The sequence below is a fragment of the Emydura macquarii genome, unplaced genomic scaffold (assembly GCF_026122565.2).
Source record: "Emydura macquarii macquarii isolate MOO-44397 ecotype Brisbane River unplaced genomic scaffold, CSIRO-AGI_Emac_v2 contig_302, whole genome shotgun sequence".
NCBI classification, from domain to species: Eukaryota; Metazoa; Chordata; order Testudines; family Chelidae; genus Emydura; species Emydura macquarii.
In genome coordinates, this window is record NW_027130439.1 from 956580 (window position 1) to 975910 (window position 19331).

General features: G+C 43.6%; 1 protein-coding gene across 4 annotated transcripts in view; it reads left to right on the forward strand.

Moving 5' to 3' along the window:
* The first annotated feature begins 12679 nt into the window (after window positions 1–12679).
* Window positions 12680–19331, forward strand: part of EMCN (endomucin) — a 138421-nt gene continuing 131769 nt past the window's right edge. For all 4 annotated transcript variants that reach the window (XM_067553614.1, XM_067553622.1, XM_067553605.1 and 1 more), the window contains exon 1: window positions 12680–12854. The gene's annotated coding sequence lies outside the window, so the exon portion shown is untranslated. The remainder of the gene's footprint in view (window positions 12855–19331) is intronic.

Here is a 19331-nt window from a genome sequence, read left to right on the forward strand (position 1 = left end):
CTGTAGAATGTAATAGAAATAAAAACTTGTAGAAATTTATTTAAAAATGAATTTAACTGAGAATGATATCTTATAGGACTCTATAGCAGGAATATAATTCCCAACATCCACAGAATTTTTTAAAAATACCTATAGAATATTATAACATCTATAAATCATTTCCACAAGGGTTGGTAGGTTCTTCAGGTGGCTCGATTATTCACATGAGGTCAGGATGATGATATTTCAGCTATATCGTGAATAATATCCAGGATCACTGAGGAATGATAGGAATAATCCCCATTGGTCCAACACCACCCCCCAAATGGTCCCTCCAAGAGCGGGAAACACTTGCTGTTGATTTGTAGATGAGTGAGATCTTTTAAATACAGCAGTCACAATCTTTGTACACAAATTCCTTTCCCAAGATTACAATCTTTTGGCCTCTGATGCAGGAAGCTGCCTGGGTCACTTAAGTAACCAGATAGACAATGTGCATAAGGGCAAACATGCTCCAGGAATGCAAAAAGTTGGGCCCTGAGTCAAGAAGAACTTAAGCACATGCTTGAGTGTATTTCTGATGTGGGTTGTTTGTTAGGTGAAAGAGACGGATCCAAATTTCTGGATGGTTACATTTAAAGACTTAGGAGGAATTATCTGAAAGTGTTGTAATGTTTTCCTGCCACCAGTTGTGGTAGGAAATCAAGCAAGGAAACTGGGCAGCCATGCTGTTCACTCACAAGGAACTATACAATGAGCATAATGTAGCCAACAGCTGCAGGACAATGGGAACAGAGTAGGGCTATTTTTGTTAGATATGAACAATCAATCGAATTTATAAGACCTTATTGTGTTCCCTAACCACCTCCCCTTTTTCAAAACCTGCCACTTTCCCAAGGAGAAACAACTTCCCTTAAATCAAACTTCTCTTTACCAAGAGTAAAATAAGAATCTCTTTTATCTCAGGGCAGATTTTTCCTGAACTCTTTGATGGTTTCTTTTTTGTGCAGTTATTGTCTTTGTGACTTACTGATTTGCAGCTGGTCATATTAATTTTCTTGGAACTTGGAGCAGTATTTGCTGGGAGGGTGTTAATTGCCACTTGTCAGCAGACAGGGTTCCCTGTGCAGAGTAAGCCTGACCTCCAACCTGCTGGAAAGAAATGTTGGAAGCATTTTTAAGCTAGCTTTGTCCATAGGGTCAGAATCTAAATTTTAACTGTGTGACGTGTTTCACCCTGAAAAATGAACAGAGTCTTGCATCTTATCTAAGTTAATGAGGAGGATTATATATTTGTATACATGCCAGAGTCAGTTGCTTTACTTACTTATTGACTCTTCTTTGGTCCTCTTCACTCTAGTATCTAAGCACCTCACAAATATAGATGGATTTAGCCTCACAACACTCTTAGATGAAGTGGTAGTATTATCCCATTTTACATAGGAGAAAATTGGGAGACAGGCTTGCCCAAGGTCACACTGGAGACTTCTTGCAGAGACAGGAGTCCGGATCTCCTGACTCCCACTACATTTACAAAGGGATCTCATAAAACTGGGTGACTGGGTAACAAAATGGCAGATGAAATTCAATGTTGATAATTGCAAAGTAATGCACATTGGAAAACAATCCCAACTATACATATAAAATTATGAGGTCTAAATTAGCTGTAATCACTCAAGAAATATCTTGGAATCATCGTGGATAGTTCTCTGAAAACGTCCATTCACTGTGCAGCGGCAGTCTAAAAAGCTAACAATGTTGGGAATCATTAGGAAAGGGATAGATAATAAAACAGAAAATATCATATTGCCTCTTTATCAATCCATGATAGATCCACATTTTGAATACTGCATGCAGATCTGGTCGCTCTCTCTCAAAAAAAGACATATTGGAATTGGAAAAGTATTGAAAAGGGCAACAAAAATGATTATGGGTATGAAACAGCTTCCATATGAGGAGAGATTAATAGACTTTTCATCTTGGAAAAGAGATGACTAAGGCGGTGTAGAAGTTCCTCTGTAGGGGGCAGCGCTGGGGACTCCCCCTCTGAGGGAGGCCACACCTCCTGGCGCCTACAGCTTTGGGGAGTCCGAATTAAGGGGCTGTCTCCAGACCTCAGTAGGGCGAGCCTGGGTTCAGGTCGCCCTTTTGGGGAATAGTCTCTCGCCCCATGGGGCGTGCTAGCACTCTATGGTCCAGCCCTCCGTCAGAGACGGGCCAGCAGCGGGAAACAACACTCAGCAGGGCGTGGAAACAACACTCAGCCTAGTCCTCAGGAGGGCAGGTAGGCAAATACATGCAGGCTCACCCCTTGGTCAGGCGAGCAGCTGTCTAGGGCCTTGGCCTTAGGCAGGGCAGGCAGTAAGGGACAGGCTCTGGCGCTCAGCCAGCATCCACCCCAGGTCAGGGTGGGGGAAGGGCGATGCAGGCCCACCCATCTCCACTGAGTCCCAGCCCAGGGCCCTGTCAGTGACGGGCTGTCCCGTCATTGGGTCGGCGGGGTTCCAGCCGAAACACTCCGACTCCCCTGAGGGTCAGCTCAGCCGCACTGCAGTTGGCTTCCCTGGGCTCCTTCCTCCCGCCCTCTCCCTAGAGTACCTGGGGTCCATTGTCTCCCTCTGGGTTGCTGGGGTAGGGGGCGTCCCTCCCCATCAATCAGCGGCAGGTCCAGAAACTGCACAGGGTCCTCTGCGGAGGGCAGTGCCTCCAAGTCCTCAGGCCCCCAGGCAGTGGGGAGTTCCAGCAAGTTCTCCAGGTCCCCAGCAGTAGGGAGCTCGGGCAGGCCTTCCTTCAGGTCCACAGGGCCCCATGCCATGGGTGGACGTGGCAGCTTCCCTTCCAAGTGGGTATCTGGCATAGCCTTATGCTTAAGCCTCAAGGGAGAGGCATCCTTCTCCCTTGGTCACTGGGGCTTGACTGAGTGAGCTGGCCTGGGTTTAAAGGCCTAGCCCTGCCCACCTGCTTCCGGTCAGGTGGTGTTCTGTTGGGTTCCCACCGGCTCTCCCTCTGTGTCAATCTCAGAGGGAGGCCACACCTCCCGGCTACAGGCAGGATATGATGGAGGTCTATAAAATCATAACTAGTGTGGAGAAAGTAAATAAGGAAGTGTTATTTACTCTATCTCATAACTTCATTTGGTCACCCCTAATTCTTGTGTTAATGAGCAGCAGGTTTAAAATGAACAAAAGGAAGTATTTCTTCACATAACACACAGTCAACCTGTGGAACTCGTTGCCAGAGGATGTTGTGAAGGCCAAGACTATAACAGGGTTCAAAAAAGAACTAGATAAATTCATGATCAATAAGTCCATCAATGACTATTAGCCAGGATGGGCAGGGAGGTAAAACCATGCTCTGAGGTGTCCCTAGCCTCTGTTTGCCAGAAGCTGGGAATGGGTGATAGGGGATGGATCACTTGATGATTACCTATTCTGTTCATTTCCTCTGAAGCACCTGTCATTGGCCACTGTTACAGGATACTGAGCAAGATGGATCATTGGTCTTGACCCAGTATGGCTGTTCTTATATGTTCTTTTACCACTTTTGATATGAATGTTGATTAGTGAATTTAATGCTGTGTTAAGGAGTGGCTTGAAAGCCCTGAATGATGAAGACCTATATTTATCCACAAGACAAGTACAGTAGAGGCAACTGCAAAGCAAGATTCCCCACACTCCTTGTCAAGTTTCCCCACACTCCATGTCAATGTGCCTGAAGTTAGCATCTTTGGAATGAGAGAGCAGTTTATTCTCCATGGATCATTCAGACCTTAGTCTTTCCATTTAGATGGCTGAAAAGAGTGCCACTTGCTGTGTGATATGCACACCTGTCCACTGGGAATGGGACTGTGACCTTCTCCCCCCGCCCAGACACACCATGCAAGCATCTTACTCCTGGGATGTATCTATGACCACAATGGAGAGAATGTGGGAAGTTGTGCACTGGGAATGGAGTGACAGAGAAGCTGAAAATCTGTCTGATCATAAAGTTCACCTGGGTGAACAAGGCATTGGTGTGGGATGCGTGTATTTATGGCCTTCAGCAGGCAGCTGGGCAGAATCCCAGGTTCCAGTGGTTTAGTCTCGTCAGTTGTTTTTGATTGTGATTGGCTCATGTAGGAAGGGACTAAATGGGATTGGCTACTAGTCTCTTCTTACTTTTTTAATGATGTGATTGTAATGGAATTTGTTTAGCATGTAATGTTGGCATCATTACGAGCAGAGCCTACAAACCTCAGACTGTTCACCACTGTGGAGGTGGCTGTATTTACATCAGGCTGCAAAATAATAAGAGCTGGTTCTCTCTTAGAAGCAATACCAAGCATATGGAATATGTGGAGAGCTAGAGGACTTGGGGCTAGGTTTAGAGTTCCTATGGGCAGAGGATTTGGAGCTATGGTTAGGGTTCCTATGGGTACGGGACACAGCCATAGGGTTAGGGTTCCTAAGCATAGGGGACTTGGAGCTAGCGTTAAGTTTCCTATGGGTAGGAGACATGGAGCTAGGGTTCAGGTTCTTATGGGTAGGGCACTTGGAGCTATTCTTAGGGTTCCTATGGGTACAGGACTCAGCCCTAGGGTTAGAGTTCATATGGGTAGGGGACTTGGAACATGAGTTAAGGCTTCTCTGGGTAGGGGTCCCTGCCCTAGGGTTAGGGTTCCTATGGGTAGGAGACTTGGAGCTATGTTTAGGGTTCCTATGGGAAGAGGATTTGGAGCTACTGTTAGGGTTCCTATGGGTACAGGACACAGCCATAGGTTTAGATTCCTATGTGTAGCAGACTTGTGGCTAGAGTTAGGGTTCCTATGGGTAAGGGTCCCCACCACAGGGTTAGGGTTCCTATGGGTAAGGGTCCCCACCGCAGGGTCAGGATTCCTATGGTTAGGGATCCCTGCCCTAGAGTTAAGGTTCCTATGGGTAGGTGACTTGGAATAGGGTTAGGGTTCCTATAGCTTGGGGACTTGGGGCTAGGGTTAGGGATCCTATGGGTAGCAGCTTGAAGCTAGGAGTACGGTTCCTATGGGTAGGAAACTTGGGGCTAGGGTTCCTATTGGTAGGTGTCCCCACCCTAGGGTTAGGGTTCCTATGGGTAGGGAACTTGGAGATAAGGTTAGAGTTCCTGTGGGAAGGGGACCAGGAGCTAACGTTAGGGTTCTTATGGGTAAGGGACTTATGAGTAGGAAACTTATGGGTAGGAAATTTGGGGCTAGGGTTAGGGTTCCTATGTGTAGGGGACTTGGAGCTAGGCTTAGGGTTCCTATGGGTAGGAGACTTAAAGCTAGGTTTCGGCTTGCTGTGGGTAGGGGAATAGGAGCCAGGTGTGATCCGTCCTGTGCCCAGCGTAGCCCCCTGAAAATGCCAAGGTCAGGGCAGGCTGCAAATGGATAGCAGATTCTCCCAGCACTGGCGGGTGACACTAAAGTCAGGCTTCCCAACCAGCCACAAACTGCGCTTCTGAATCCCCACAAAAGCCAGTATTCAAATACACACAGCCCCTTTTACTGCATTTCAGTTTCTGGCTCCTAATTAACCACTGGGTCCAGTAAAAAGACCAGTTATTTAAACTTTATGCTCTTTACTGAAAAGGTTCCCTCTGACCCCAAAGGGTCAGCCACAGTGCCAGATCAATATAAGTTTGGATCTTACCCAAAATATCACGCTGCCAGCCAATCCTTTAGTAACTATAACTGAAGGTTTCTTGTAAAAAGAAAGAAATAAACCGTAAGAGAAATGTTAAAGGATTAGAGCAATCAGATACATACAAATGATTTGAAAGTCGATATACATCAAGTTTCTAGGAGAATCGTAGAGTTTGCAGGCTTGTACAGTTCCTCTGGCATACATCCAGAATCTGGATGGGTCTTAGTCCTTCGGTTCAGTTGCAAGTGAATTGATCCTGAGGCAGGTATATGTCTGTAGCTGAACAGGAACAAAGACAAAATGGATTCCCCAGGCCTCTGCTTTATATACCCCCTGGTCCTTGCCATACCGTCTTGTGGAATTTTACAGGGATCAAAATGGAGTCCAGAGTCACATGGGCAAGTCCTGGTGACTCATTAGGTGATGCTGGCTTATTCCCCTGGGCCCTCTTGCACCTGGGAATGTCTTAATGGGCCATTAAACAGGCTATTGTTTTGCAGCCATCCTGTCTGGGGTGCACCCCAGCCAGCACAATTTGAAATACAGATATCTCAAATATATCCATAACTTCCATTTCACATATAACACATGAATATAAACATTATCATCTTACTTAGCACATTACAGCCTTTCTAACAGTACCTGACATGGTATATCTCACATGAATTATTATGATTTTGACATATTGATATTAAACCATATGTTAAATGCCCCCCCAGTCTAACCAGCATGACACTAGGTTTATGGTTCTTATATGCAGTGATCCCCTCCATAAAGTTAGGGTTCCTATGGGTAGAGGACTTGGAGCTAGGGTTAGGCTTCCTATGGGTAGAGGACTTGGAGCTATGGTTAGGGTTCCTATGGGTAAGGAACTTGGGATAGGGTTAGGGTTCCAATAGGTAGGAAACTTGGGGCTAGGGTTAGGGTTCCTATGGGTAGGGGATTTGGATGTAGGGTTAGTATACGTATGGGTAGGGATTGCCGCCATAGGGTTACTGTTCCTAGGGGTAGGGAACTTGGAGCTAGGGTTAGGGTTCCTATGTGTAGTGGACTTGGAGCTAGGGTTACGGTTCCTATCAGTAGGGTACTTGAGGTTAGTTTTAGAGTTCCTATGGGTAGGGGACTTCGAGCTAGGGTTAGGAATCCTATGGGTAGGGGTCCCCACCCTAGGGTTTGGGTTCTTATGTGTAGGGGACTTTGAGACAGGCTTACAGTTCCTATGGGTAGGGGACTTGGAGCATTAGGTTTTCTATGACTTAGGTTTTCTATGACTAGGGGTCCTGGCCTGAGCATTAGGTTTCCTATGGGTAGAGGTCCCTGCTGTAGGATTAGGATACATACAGGTAGGGGATTTGAAGCTAGGCTTAGGGTTCCTATATGTATGAGCCATGGAGCTAAGGTTAGGGTTCCTATAGCTAGGGGACTTGGAGCTAGGGTTAGGGATCCTATGGATAGGGGTTTGGAGCTAGAATTAGGGTTCCTATGGGTAGGAAACTTGTGGTTAGGGTTAGGGTTCCTACGGGTAGGGGACTTGGAGCTAGGCTTAGGGTTTCTATATGTATGGGACATGGAGCTAGGGTTAGGATTCCTATGGGTAGGGGTCCCCATCTTAGGGTTGGGGTTCCTATGGGTAGGGGTCCCCTGCCCTAGTGTTAGGTAGTGTTAGGTGTTAGGTAGTGTTAGGTGTACCCTGTAGGTAGGATTCCCTATCCTAGTGTTAGGGTTCCTATGAGTTTGGGACTTGGAGCTAGAGCAAAGGTCTCTATGGATAGGGGACTTGGGACTATGGTTAGGGTTTCTATGGGTAGGCGTCCGCGCCCTAGGGTTAAGGTTCCTATGGGTAGGGGACTTGGAGCTAGGGTAATGGTTCCTAAGGATAGGAGAATTCGAGCTAGGGTAACAGTTTCTAGGGGTAGGCAGCCCCACCCTAGGGGTAGGGTTTTTAATGGGCAGGGGATTTGGAGCTAGGGTTAGGGTGCCTATGGGTAGGGGACTTGGAGCTAGGGTTAGGGTTCCTATAGGTCGGTGACTTGGAGCTAGGGTTAGTATACCTACGGGTAGGGGTCTCCGCCTTAGGGTTAGGGTTCCTATGGGTAAGGGACTTGGAGCTAGGCTTAGGGTTCCTATGGTTATGGGTCCCCGTCCTAGGGTTAGGGTTCCTATATGTAGGGGACTTGGGGCTAGGGTTAGGGTTCCTATGTGCAGGGGTCTTGAAGCTAGGGTTAGGGTTCCTGTGGGTAGGGGTCTCCGCCTTAGAGTTCCTATGGGTATGAGTTCCCGTCCTAGGTTTAGGATTCCTATGGGTAAAGGACTAGGAGCTAGGCTTAGGGTTCCTATGGGCAGCGGTCCCTGCCCTAGGGTTAGGGTTCCTATTGGTAGGATACTTGGGACTAAGGTTCTGGTTCCCATAGGTAAGAGACTTGGAGATATTGTTAGGGATCCCATGCACAGGGGTCTTGGAGCTAGGTTTAGGGTTCCTGTGGGTAGCGGACTTGGAGCTAGGGTTAGGGTTCCTTTGGGTAGGAGTCCCCGTCCTAGGGTTAGGTTTCCTATGGGTAGGGGACTTGGAGATATGCTTAGGCTTCCTATATGTAGGGGACTTAGGGATAGGATTACTAGGGGTGGGGTCCCCCCATAGGGGTAGTGGTCCTATGGGTAGGGGACTTGGTGCTAGGGTTAGGGTTCCCATGTGTAGGGGACTTGGAGCTAGGTTTATGGTTACTTTGGAGATCTTTGGGACATAATGGCAATGTGGTTGCTGCATCAGCGCATAGCATGTGTAGCATAGTGCCTCAGAATTTCTTCACATTCTATGTACCAATTATATATGATGGAGGGACCGCTTGGGCCATATTTCAGTGAATGGTGTTGCAGCCCAGCATGCTGGGTCATAGTGCCTCTCAGTTTGCGGGACCTTTCAAAGAGTTATCCTCATGGCAACTGTCTTTTTTGCCACCACTTTTCCCAGGTGGCCCTGCCTCTGCCAATTATACACACTGTGCGTAATGTGGTTGTACAGCTGTGGACACCTGTGATATGTAGCATGTGCTTTCTTGCATGGCTGGCCAGCTTTGCTGGCTGCTGTGGCGGGGAGGTATAAGGCAACGCCCAGCCTCCTCCCCATTCCCTTTTTGATGTCTAGGAGTATGAGCATACTTGTGCTCAGAGCAGGGAGAAAGGAAGGATGGCTGCCTTTGTGGTTAAGACACGGGCCTGGGAGTCAGGACTTCTGCTTATATTCCCAGCTCTTCCAGTCACTTTCTATGTGACCTTTGTCAAGTCAGTCAGTCTCTTTGTTCTTCAGTTTTCCATCTGTAAAATGCAAATAATTCCCTGCCTCACAAGAGTGTCTGTGAGGCTGTGACATGCTCAGATTTCAATGATGAGTGGCATAAAAATGCCTATAAATAATTAGGGGCACAAAAGGAGCTGGCTTCACCTCATACCCTACATGCACATGCACTAATACTTGGGCAGACAAATTCTAGTTTTATCCACTTAAATAGAGCAAATACCTGCTCTGATCTCAAGATACAAGAATGGAGGGCCTCTGGGAAGGGAATGGAAGGAGGGTGGCTAGCAAACATTCTGATATAATTGCATTGGGAAAGCCATGTCACGAAGGAAAACATAGATCTTTGAACAAATACCAATATTTTATAAATTGTACAAACATTGGTTTATTATAGAAGTAGGTTGTGGTGATGCTTTGTTTATTGATTTGCATTTGCATACACTGGAACCCTAGCGCTAGGCACTATAAAAATATATAACAAAGAGACAGTTTATATCCTGAATTGTTTACAATTAATTGACAACATGCAGATACCACTGATGGGGGATAACTGATAAGCAGCAGTCATGGTTGCCTTGCACAGGTTCTGTTTATTTAATGATGCTTGAGTTATTGGATTAAGAACTCTTCTTTGAACAATAAAAGGAAAGCAAATTCAAAGATCTAAATCCTTCACATACATACTTAACTTGACACGTGAGTAGACTCACTGAAGTCCTTAAGGTTAGTCACACATGTAAAGTTAAGCACGCATTTATGTGTTGATAAGAACATGGGCTGTATTACAAAATGTGGTTCATGAGATGGAAGGAGAAGAGTAGAGAACATTGTGTTCCCCCTCTCTACACATACATATACACACACTTCCTTTTGCACGCAATATAAATTTATGAACAATCAAAAATTCTTAATTTAAATTGTACTCTGAATACAAAAAAAGTCCAGTGATAGTCCTGGAAGCCAATAAAAGGTGCACCGCTTTAGTTGATCATGGTGCCTAGTTAAGAGGAAAGAATTCATTTCAAAATGAGCCTTTGCAATCTCTTGTGAAGTATTAACTGTGCACACAACCAGCAGTGAGGTTCACTATGAATATTTCTATTCTTCAATCCTGTTCTTCTATGTGCAACTCCTCTCTCCTTTTGTTAAACAGCCTATTAATCTTCTTGCTCCAAAGCATCTTTACAGCCACAGGGAGCAGTACAGCATCACCACTCATTCCTCTCCATGGCTTGTTCATCCATTAAGTCCAGCCTAGTCATGGCCCTGCATACGTTGTCCTGCTATTAATCACTTAAGATCAATATTTTCTTCAATTCTAGCTATTATCTTAATGTCAGTGAGATCTATCTAGACCTGTCAAACCCATATTACTGCTGGTATTTCATTATGATGACATGTTTACTGTGGTAATGGCTTAATCAAAACTGGATATGTTTATAATAGCTAATGTAGTTTAGATTAACAGCTTAATTCTACATTACAGTGAAGAGTCACCTAACTGACCGTAATTCTTAATCAATACGACTATAATTCTTAATATCCAATTTGGTTCTAAAATGGCCTTGGCCACATTGCTAAAGGTTACATGTCTGTACTGTAAATTGTCTCATCTACCTAATACAGAATCCATTTCCGTACAGTCTCAGAGGACAATTGCTTCATACATACAGCTATCTAAAGCAGATACTCTTTCACATCTTCTGCTGCCTTTGCTCCCCCAGGTTGCTATAATGTATGTTGACTCATCAATGAAAACAAATTTCTAAAACTCTATTGCTTGAGTCTTTTGTTATTACATACACATAGATGTAGCAAGAAAGTGATATCAGAGATTACAGTTTTGTTCTGTCTTTACCTCTGACCATTCCTTCAGTATCTTCTTTAATAGCCCCTGCTCCTCCCTCTGCTTTCTGATGGAGTCCTTCCAGGACTCTGTCTCCTTTCTACATCTTATCTTTGGGCAACTTCACCCACTTGCATGGGTATAACTATCACCTCTACTTGGACTTTCAAGTACAGTTTCCCACTCCAGACCTGTTTCTTATAGTTCAGCATGATTTTTTCTCATTTTTTATTGTTCTTTATGGATTGCTTCCTGTCACCTCAAACTCAACATGGCCAAAATTGAAGTCATAATTTCCCCTCCCATTAATACTCATTATTGCTGTTGATAACAGTAACCTCCCTGCAATCCAGGCCTCTGATCTGAGAGTCATTTGACTTCTCCTTTTCCTTCTTCCCCACATCCTGTCTTTTTCTCCACAGCAACTCAAAAATCCATTCCTTCATATCCCTGCTGCTAAACTGCTTTATCTACCTAATAATCTCCTCCTCTTTGGGCACTCACATTAAGCCTCTATAGTCTGTCTAAAATCTTCTTCTTCCTTGCTAGTTCCCTGTTCAGGGCTGGTGACTTTTGTAGCTGTCTTTCAGCATGATTGCTGTGCAAATTGGTTTCTTGAAGGTCTGTTGCTAACCTTTCCATGTACTGAGTCTTTGGCTTCCCCCTTGGTTGTCTTCTATCCATGATCATTAAAAAGGTCATTCTACCAATATAATTCTCGGGTCTTTGATGAACATATCCATAGCAGCGTAGCCTAGCCTTCCTCAATTTGTTTTCAGTTGGGGCAACCTGCTTTAGGCCCCTCACAACCTCATTTTGTTTCCTCTCACAGGGTGAACAACAATTTAACCATCTCAACATCTTCATTTCCGTGGTAGAGAGCTTACTGCTTTCTTTCTGTGTGGCTAGCCAACTGACATCTTTTTATCACCAAGAACTGGGGTCAGCTCCTGCCATTTGCACCAAGCAGCTTTGGTATAATGCCAGGCATCACTCAGAAGGGCACGCTTCTCAGCAAACATTGATTCTAGATATTTCAATTCCTTCACTCTTATACATTCTCTGCTTGTAATATCCTTTATGGTGGGCCTTCGTCTCTGTTATCATAGCCTCAGTCTTGTTTTGGTAATGACAACATCTTCTTCAAAGCTCTTCACCATTTTTATAATGTTTTTCAGTTTAGGAAATATACTAATCAGCCCTATTGAGCCTGGAATATAATATGGTACTGCAAATCACCAGTGTTTTACGCATAAATACAGTGGTCTGTAAAATAACGGATTTGACCATTGAAGATACGAGACCAAATTCTATTTTCCTTGTTCTCACAAAGTTCCTCCTGACTTAACTGGAGTTACTTCAGAGATGAAACTGTCTGCATATATTTTGAACAAAACTTTCCTGACTGTGGATACAATTTTCAAAAGTGCCTTGGGTTAGATTTGGAAAGGCAGTTAGACTCCTAAAGATGCAGATAGGAACCTAATGGGGTTTACAAAAGCCCCTAAGTGAATTAGGCACCTCATAATCATTTCTGTGTCGTTCCCCCCACATCCTTGCATCTCCATGGTGAGGGTTCCCCTTTTAAGGAGTCATGGGGGCACACACATTGCTAGCCCCGACCAATGGTACCAATGGAAGTCAAAGAGTAGGGCTAGAACTGTTGCAGAGGGAAAAGGCCTTCCCATAGATAGCCTTGTGGCCCCCAGGGGTTGTATAGTGCTGTGCTTGTATGGTACTATGTAAATAGAAGTAATAATAGCATAGAGCTAATTTACTTTTCAGTGTTTGTTGTTTGTCTTCTGTATTTCACTCAGGTTAGACAATGAAATTGCACTGGTTGGTGTCTGTGAAGGTATAAGGGACACCATTCTCCTGTGATCAGAGGCCTGCAGCGGGGTGGCTGGCAAATTAGCCCCACCTGCTACAGCTGGGAAAAGACCTGCAACTTAAGTGACTGCTCCTCAGGAACAGGAAATGGAAGAGGGGGCTGTAGTGCCTGAAGTAACTGCTGGGAGGAGAAGCAGCAAGAAATGAATGAATGGATGGACAGAAAGGAGATGGGTGAAAGTCTTGTTATCACAAAGGCTCTGAGGTAAGAGCCAGGCACTTTTGGGTTGATGAACTCCTGGGGTGAGGGACAGACTTGGGGAAAGGGACTTATTTAATACATACAGACATTGAGGGGAGGGGCTGTGAAGCTTGATCCTGTTTTTGTTAAGAACGCTTGACATAAAATCCACAACAGTTAATCTGGCTGGAATTTACCTCCCCTGGATTCTGTGAGAGGTCTCCAGGCAGAATTTTCCTAGGGAAGGAGCCAGCTGGTCTGTCCAGAAGAGGGCTCTATAAGGTAAGCCCCAGTCTTTTATAGTGTCACTTTCCTGATCCCGATGCTTTTCACAATACAGTTTGGGTTTAAAACACTGCATGAGACAATGTAGAATAACAATAAAATGAGACTTGAAGGGGAAAAAACCTATCATACAAACTGTGCTATTAATAGGTTTTCAAAACCATTTTTAAAATAAAAGCTACACTTTGGGGCTAAATTACTTGACCATGACCCTTTGAAAATAATAGACTTCAGATAATCTGAAGAAAGCTAGAGTGCTGCAGTTCTATGACCAGCTCAGACATCATTAAAAGGTAATTTCCTGACAATTGTATGTATTTTTTTTAAGTCTCTCTGAGTGAGTGAGTGAGTGAATGGGTTGTTTGGATATATTAGTTGCCGGACTTCTCTTGCACCACTTGCTATAGATACTGAGATGAAACAAGATCCAAGGAAGCCTCCTAACAGACTGGGTTTTCCCACTGCCTTGTTTCCCCCACCCCAGATAAAAGGCTATAAAAACATTCTTCCTTCTCTCTGTCCTGTAGCAAGTGGAACTATATTCTTTGTTGCAAGGGACCGTGATCCTCTCTGGCAAGATTGCTACCCTCAGACTTTGACTATGAATTGCACAATCAAAGGCTATGAAGTGCTGTGTTACTTCCTTACTTTTATTAAAAGGTTTACTGTCTACACTCAAATTCTGTGCTTGTGAGAGGGGAAGTATTGCCTTTTGGGGGCACCCAGGGGATAGTGTGTGATTTCCCAAGTGACTGGGTGTGGGCTTGAGCCAGTTTGGTGTTGTATCATTGACAGGAACCCCTAGATATAGAACCTGGCCTTTTGCTGCTGCCAGCTCTGCCTGGCTGAAGGGTTACATAAAATCAGCTTCTAACAAATCAATAAGTATGGACTCCACTTCCAAGTCTACAAACTGGCTAATCAAAAATTGATCTAGATGTACAAGAGAAGAGAGAAAGGACCACTTAGATTCCAAATTTATTAAGTTATCATTCATATGAAACAGTGTGATAACCATTAATCATCTTTTCAGGAGCTTTCATTTATAATGAGACAAGAGAGCTCATATTATCATGAAAACCTTTTTGCCTTAAACTGTAGTCTTGAGTCCTTGCCCCAGCCAGAAAGCTTGATGGGTTAGCAATGGCAGGTTATTAATACTTAAAATACATCAGATTTGTTGGTTGGCTTGGGGTTTGTCTAGACAGGTTGTTTTATTAGGTAGCAGATGGGTTGGAAATTGTTTGCTGTGACAGAGCTAACTGACTGGAATTTGAATTCTCTGTTCCCAAATTAAAGATGAGTGGGATGGGGAATGGAGGAAAGAAACTCCCATGTTTTCGACTCAAATTGAAAACTCATTTCCATGGATTAGAAAAGTTATATATACACACGAGTTTAATTATGGCAATGGGAGATTCTTAATCAACTCCAGTCAATTACAGAATGAATTTCCCTAACATAGCATTAATGCCACTATTAGGAAAGAGGACGTACAGTCTATCGAAGTTGAATTTATTTTTCAATTATGTGCTAGAAAGATGAGATAATCAAACAGAAGGGTTTATTAACATGGCACACAGATTGCATTGATTAGGATTCTGAATCAGGTAATTGCATCTAGTCGGTTTATTCTGTGTTGGATGGCCATAAATTATTTAGCCATCTTGAAATTATGAGCCTTTTGGTCTGCGCCAAGGTAAAAGTCTAGTGGAAACTTAGCAATTATTGCCTTCCCTTTCATGGGACAGTGAGAGTAACGGTTACTTTGAAGGGATTCTAGATTTGTTTGGCTATTTTTTGTTATAGACAAAACTTCTCAAACTTAAGTGACCTATTTTCACAGGAGACAGAACCTCTTCTCTCTCACTGCCTTCACTAGGTTCTGCAAGTTGTCAATATGGAACTAAATTTGAATATAGTTTTTTAAAATGTTTCCCTCCTGTCTTTCTGATATCAGTTTCTCCCAGGGATGCCCTTCCTAGTAAATGAAACACACAAAAAACTAAAATGAATGAAATGGTACATGCTTTCTAAAGAGGCATTGAGGTTTTGTTCTTGTTTTGTAGAGGAACTAAAAGCACTGTTTCCGAGAAGAAGCTGGACCATCTGCACTTTGTGATATTTCAGACTTCATCCCATGAGCCAAAGCATGTGCTAATCGAAAAAACTGACAGGCCAGGTTACCAGCTGGTACAAACTGGTACAGCTTGACTTAATGCTTTTAGATACAGCTTTAGGGATAAATGATGTCCCTGGATATGCCCTTTACTTCCCCAGTTCTGGCTATCCATATAATCATGAGGGAAGAGCAGCTGTCTTCAGGTGACTAATCTTCTTCCCATACAGGAAGGTGAGGAATGGGTGGGCAGGGCCTGCAAGACTTGGTTCCATCACATCACACCTCCATGTGCTGGCAAACTGAGTTTAAGGAGAGGGGGAGCAAGTTGCACTAGGAAAGGTGCCAGTAATGATTCCCCTTTTGAGAAAGTCGCTCGGTCATTGAGTGATCCCTACTCTGCTTTTGGGACAGCATAACTACACATTGTCCCTTACTCAGAATAAATTTCAAGGAGACAATCTAGCACTTAAGGAGAAGCACACTCCATGCATATTCAATGCAGTGTTATATAATCTATTATTATACAACATCCTTTGGCACTCAGATGTCAAATTCTCTCCCATTTCAGTTTTGCCTCACAAATGGGCAAAATCTACACTGCTTTTACACCCTTAGTTTACACCTGTGTTGTGGCCAGCCAGCCATTAGCTCACACACAAGTTCCCTCACAGATTACTTCTGCTAGGAGAAAGGCACAACCATCTCAGTTTAGATTATTCTAGGTTTCAAGATAACGAAGTGAGGCCACTTCCCTGATCCTTAAATTCCAGCCCCCAAAGGCTATCTCTCGGTGAGGAGGACCCCTGGACCAAACCCTCAGTTTAGTGTAGTTTCATTGACTTCAAGGGAGCTGTCTTGACTTATAGCAGCAGATGAAGACCTGGCATGTGTTTTGGAGGAGTCAGGATTGGGGCACATCATTTGTACTGTGTGTTTCTCTTCCTGTTGTTTTCTTTTCTGACATTCCAGTTAGAACTTAGCCTTATAATCTTAGGACTAAACCATTCTACCTGCTTTTAGGTGGGAAGGGGATAAATTGCATGCAATTTTCCCACCACAACCAGCTGGTAGGAGCATAAGGATGGTATTGGGGAAGGGAAGTCTAAGTTCCATGATTTGTCCGTCTCAGTCACACTCCCTGCTCAGCCTCTCCATCTGAACAGCATCTTTTTTGAGGTCTGCATTTGTCTAGGTGGAGGTGGGAACAGAGAGTAATTGTCTCTGTACAATATAATCTCCTGATAACCTTGGTCAGTTTATGGAGAAGTTCCCATGAACATTAATGCTGATTCTGTCAATATTCCTTTCTGTGAAAACCTCCTGCATACTTTTTACCTGTCTTTAAGGGGATATGGCATAGGTTCTGGCACGGCTCAATGAGAGCATACTTCTAAGCCTGACTGACATGGAGGTCAGAAGGACAAGGAGCAGTAGGTGATCCTTCATCCACTGGATTGTTCACCAACCTCAGGATGTCAGAGGAGCTTTAGGGCCCTATATGACCCGTCCGTGCCTAGAGGAACCCCCTGAAAATGCGAAGGTCAGGGCAGGCTGCTAAAAGGAGAGAAGATTCTCCCAAATGGGTGGCTAACACTGCAGTTAGATTCATCAACCAGTTACAAACATGCCTCTGATTCCCAACATTGGTTAACAAGAAGCTTAAACAAGAAATTTCACAGCTCCCTTTACTGCAGTTCAGTCTCTGGCCCCCAATTAGCACTAGGTTCAGTAAAGAGAGAACTAATTAAAATGCTAGTCCCTTTGCCAGAAATATTCTCCTCATCCCCAAAGGGTCAGCCACATTACTAGACCAATCTAAGTTTGGACCTTACCCAAAATAACACTCTGCCAGCCAATCCTTCACTAACTAAACGAAAGGTTTATTATAAAGGAAAGAAACAAATGAGAAGAGAAATGTTAAATGGTCAAAGCAATCAGATACATACAAATGACTTTAAAGTCCACATATATCCGATTCTCAGCAGAATTGTAGAGTTTGCAGCTTGTACCTGGATGGGTCTCAGTCCTTTGTTTCACAGCTTCAGTGGTAGATGAGTTGATCCAGAGGTAGGACGCAGGAATGAAGACAAGCTGGAGATGGTGCAGCTGCATTTTATAGTTTCTGCTATGAGGCTTGTGCATTCTTTGTCCTAAACACAGCACATGGCATGGAAAAGCCACAGTGTCCCCTGTCCATAGGCATGTCCTGGTGTCTCATAAGGTGTAGCCCCTAGGTTCTTTCTTTGGACTCATTGTAAAGGCAATGCCCCTCGATGAATCATCAATGCTGCTGACATTTATCTGCCTGAGTGGGAGGGGGATAGCCCTGTAGCACAGCACAAGTTTTTGGATACAGATATATGACACACATCCATAATTTACAATACAAATATGACACATACACATAAACACTATTATCATACTTCACCAATTATAACCTTTTCAGTGGTATCTGACATGGCACATCTCGTCTGAATCATTTTAATTTTGCAATATTGATATCAATAATATTATAAATGATCACCTCTAATTCAGGCAGCGTCACACCCTGCTCCCTGTTTATTTTGTAATAAAGTGAATATCCCTTTCCTCAACATCGATGAGTCATGCAACTTTTGCCGTCTCATTTTTTCAGATGGTGGCATGATTTGCCCCTTTCTTTGGTGTCTGACTCCTTGCCAGTAGTTTGTTGTAAAATGGTTGCCCTCTCCCCCACCCTTTTACCATATAATTAGTAACTAGATAATGAATTCATGAAGGAAAGCTGCATCAAACAGATCATGAAGTTCATCCCCTCTGTTCACATAAGAGAAATAAAGGTGCCTTTATGTTCAAGACCTAACTGTCTGCTTATACTGGTTATAGGAGTATTACTGGAAGCTAGTGCAGGTGGTTAATTTGAACATATAGGACTTAGGTCTTGGAAAAACACCTATTAACAGCTGAAGTTTTTTAGATATGTTGCCAGAAAAGTTGGTTCCTTGCCTGGATCTACCTCACGCACTAAGAATCATACTTACAACATCATAAATGTTACAATGTCCACAAAATAGATATTGACGTGACAGGGCAGTGATACTCAGACCTCAGTGATTCAGTAGTCAAGTTAGCTATCAGCATTACCCAAAAAAACCGTGTGTGTGTGTGTGTGTGTGTGTGTGTGTGTGTGTGTGTGTGTGTGTGTGTGTGTGTGTGTGTGTGTGTGTGTGTGTGTGTGTGAGAGAGAGAAACATAATTCTCACAGCAAAATGACTGACCAAGTATTCTACAATTGGTTAATAACAGAGTAAAAGCATCTTGACTAGTTAATAATCAAATAAGTGTTTTAATATCATGTGCTGCAAAGAGACACAGGAGACCCATTAAAGAGCAACTTGTGGCTTCTGAGCCTCAGTCTGAGTATCACTGTGATAGGCTCAGATTCTGCTGTCCTGTCTCATGTGGGGTGACAGCTTACTCTCTAAGAACTTGCAGAGAGAGCAGTTAGACTGTTCACAGAAGGTAATAGTCAGTCAGAGGTTGTAAAGGTACTGCATGTGCTGCAGTCGTCATTGTCTTCTTCTAATTATTAGTTGTATTACGATAGCACAGAGGAGCCCAAGTCATGGTGCAAGACACTGCTCTGCTAGGTGCAGTACAAACATGACCTCTTTGCTGTTCTTTAATCAATAATGTCAAAATGTAAACAGAATAATCTTTTCTTTGAAAATAATGAGGATTATATAAGCATACTGTCACACGTCGATCAATTTCCAATGCAAATCTTCCGCATACATAATTTGTACCGTAAATCAATAGTGATATCTCAAACTGTGTTAATACATACATACATAAATAACGTATTATTCTACTATATGCAGTATTATAGCTGTGTTGGTCCCAGGATATGAGAGAGGCCAGGAGGGTGAGGTAATATTTTTTTATTGGCCCAACTTCTGATGGTGAGAGAGACGAGCTTACACAGATGTGAAGAAGAGAACTGTGTAAGCTCAAAAGCTTGTCTCTCTCACCAGCAGAAGTTGGTCCAATAAAAGATATTCTCTCACCCACCTTGTGTCTCATTAGTCTACTGTCAGTTTGTAAATGTTAGCTGA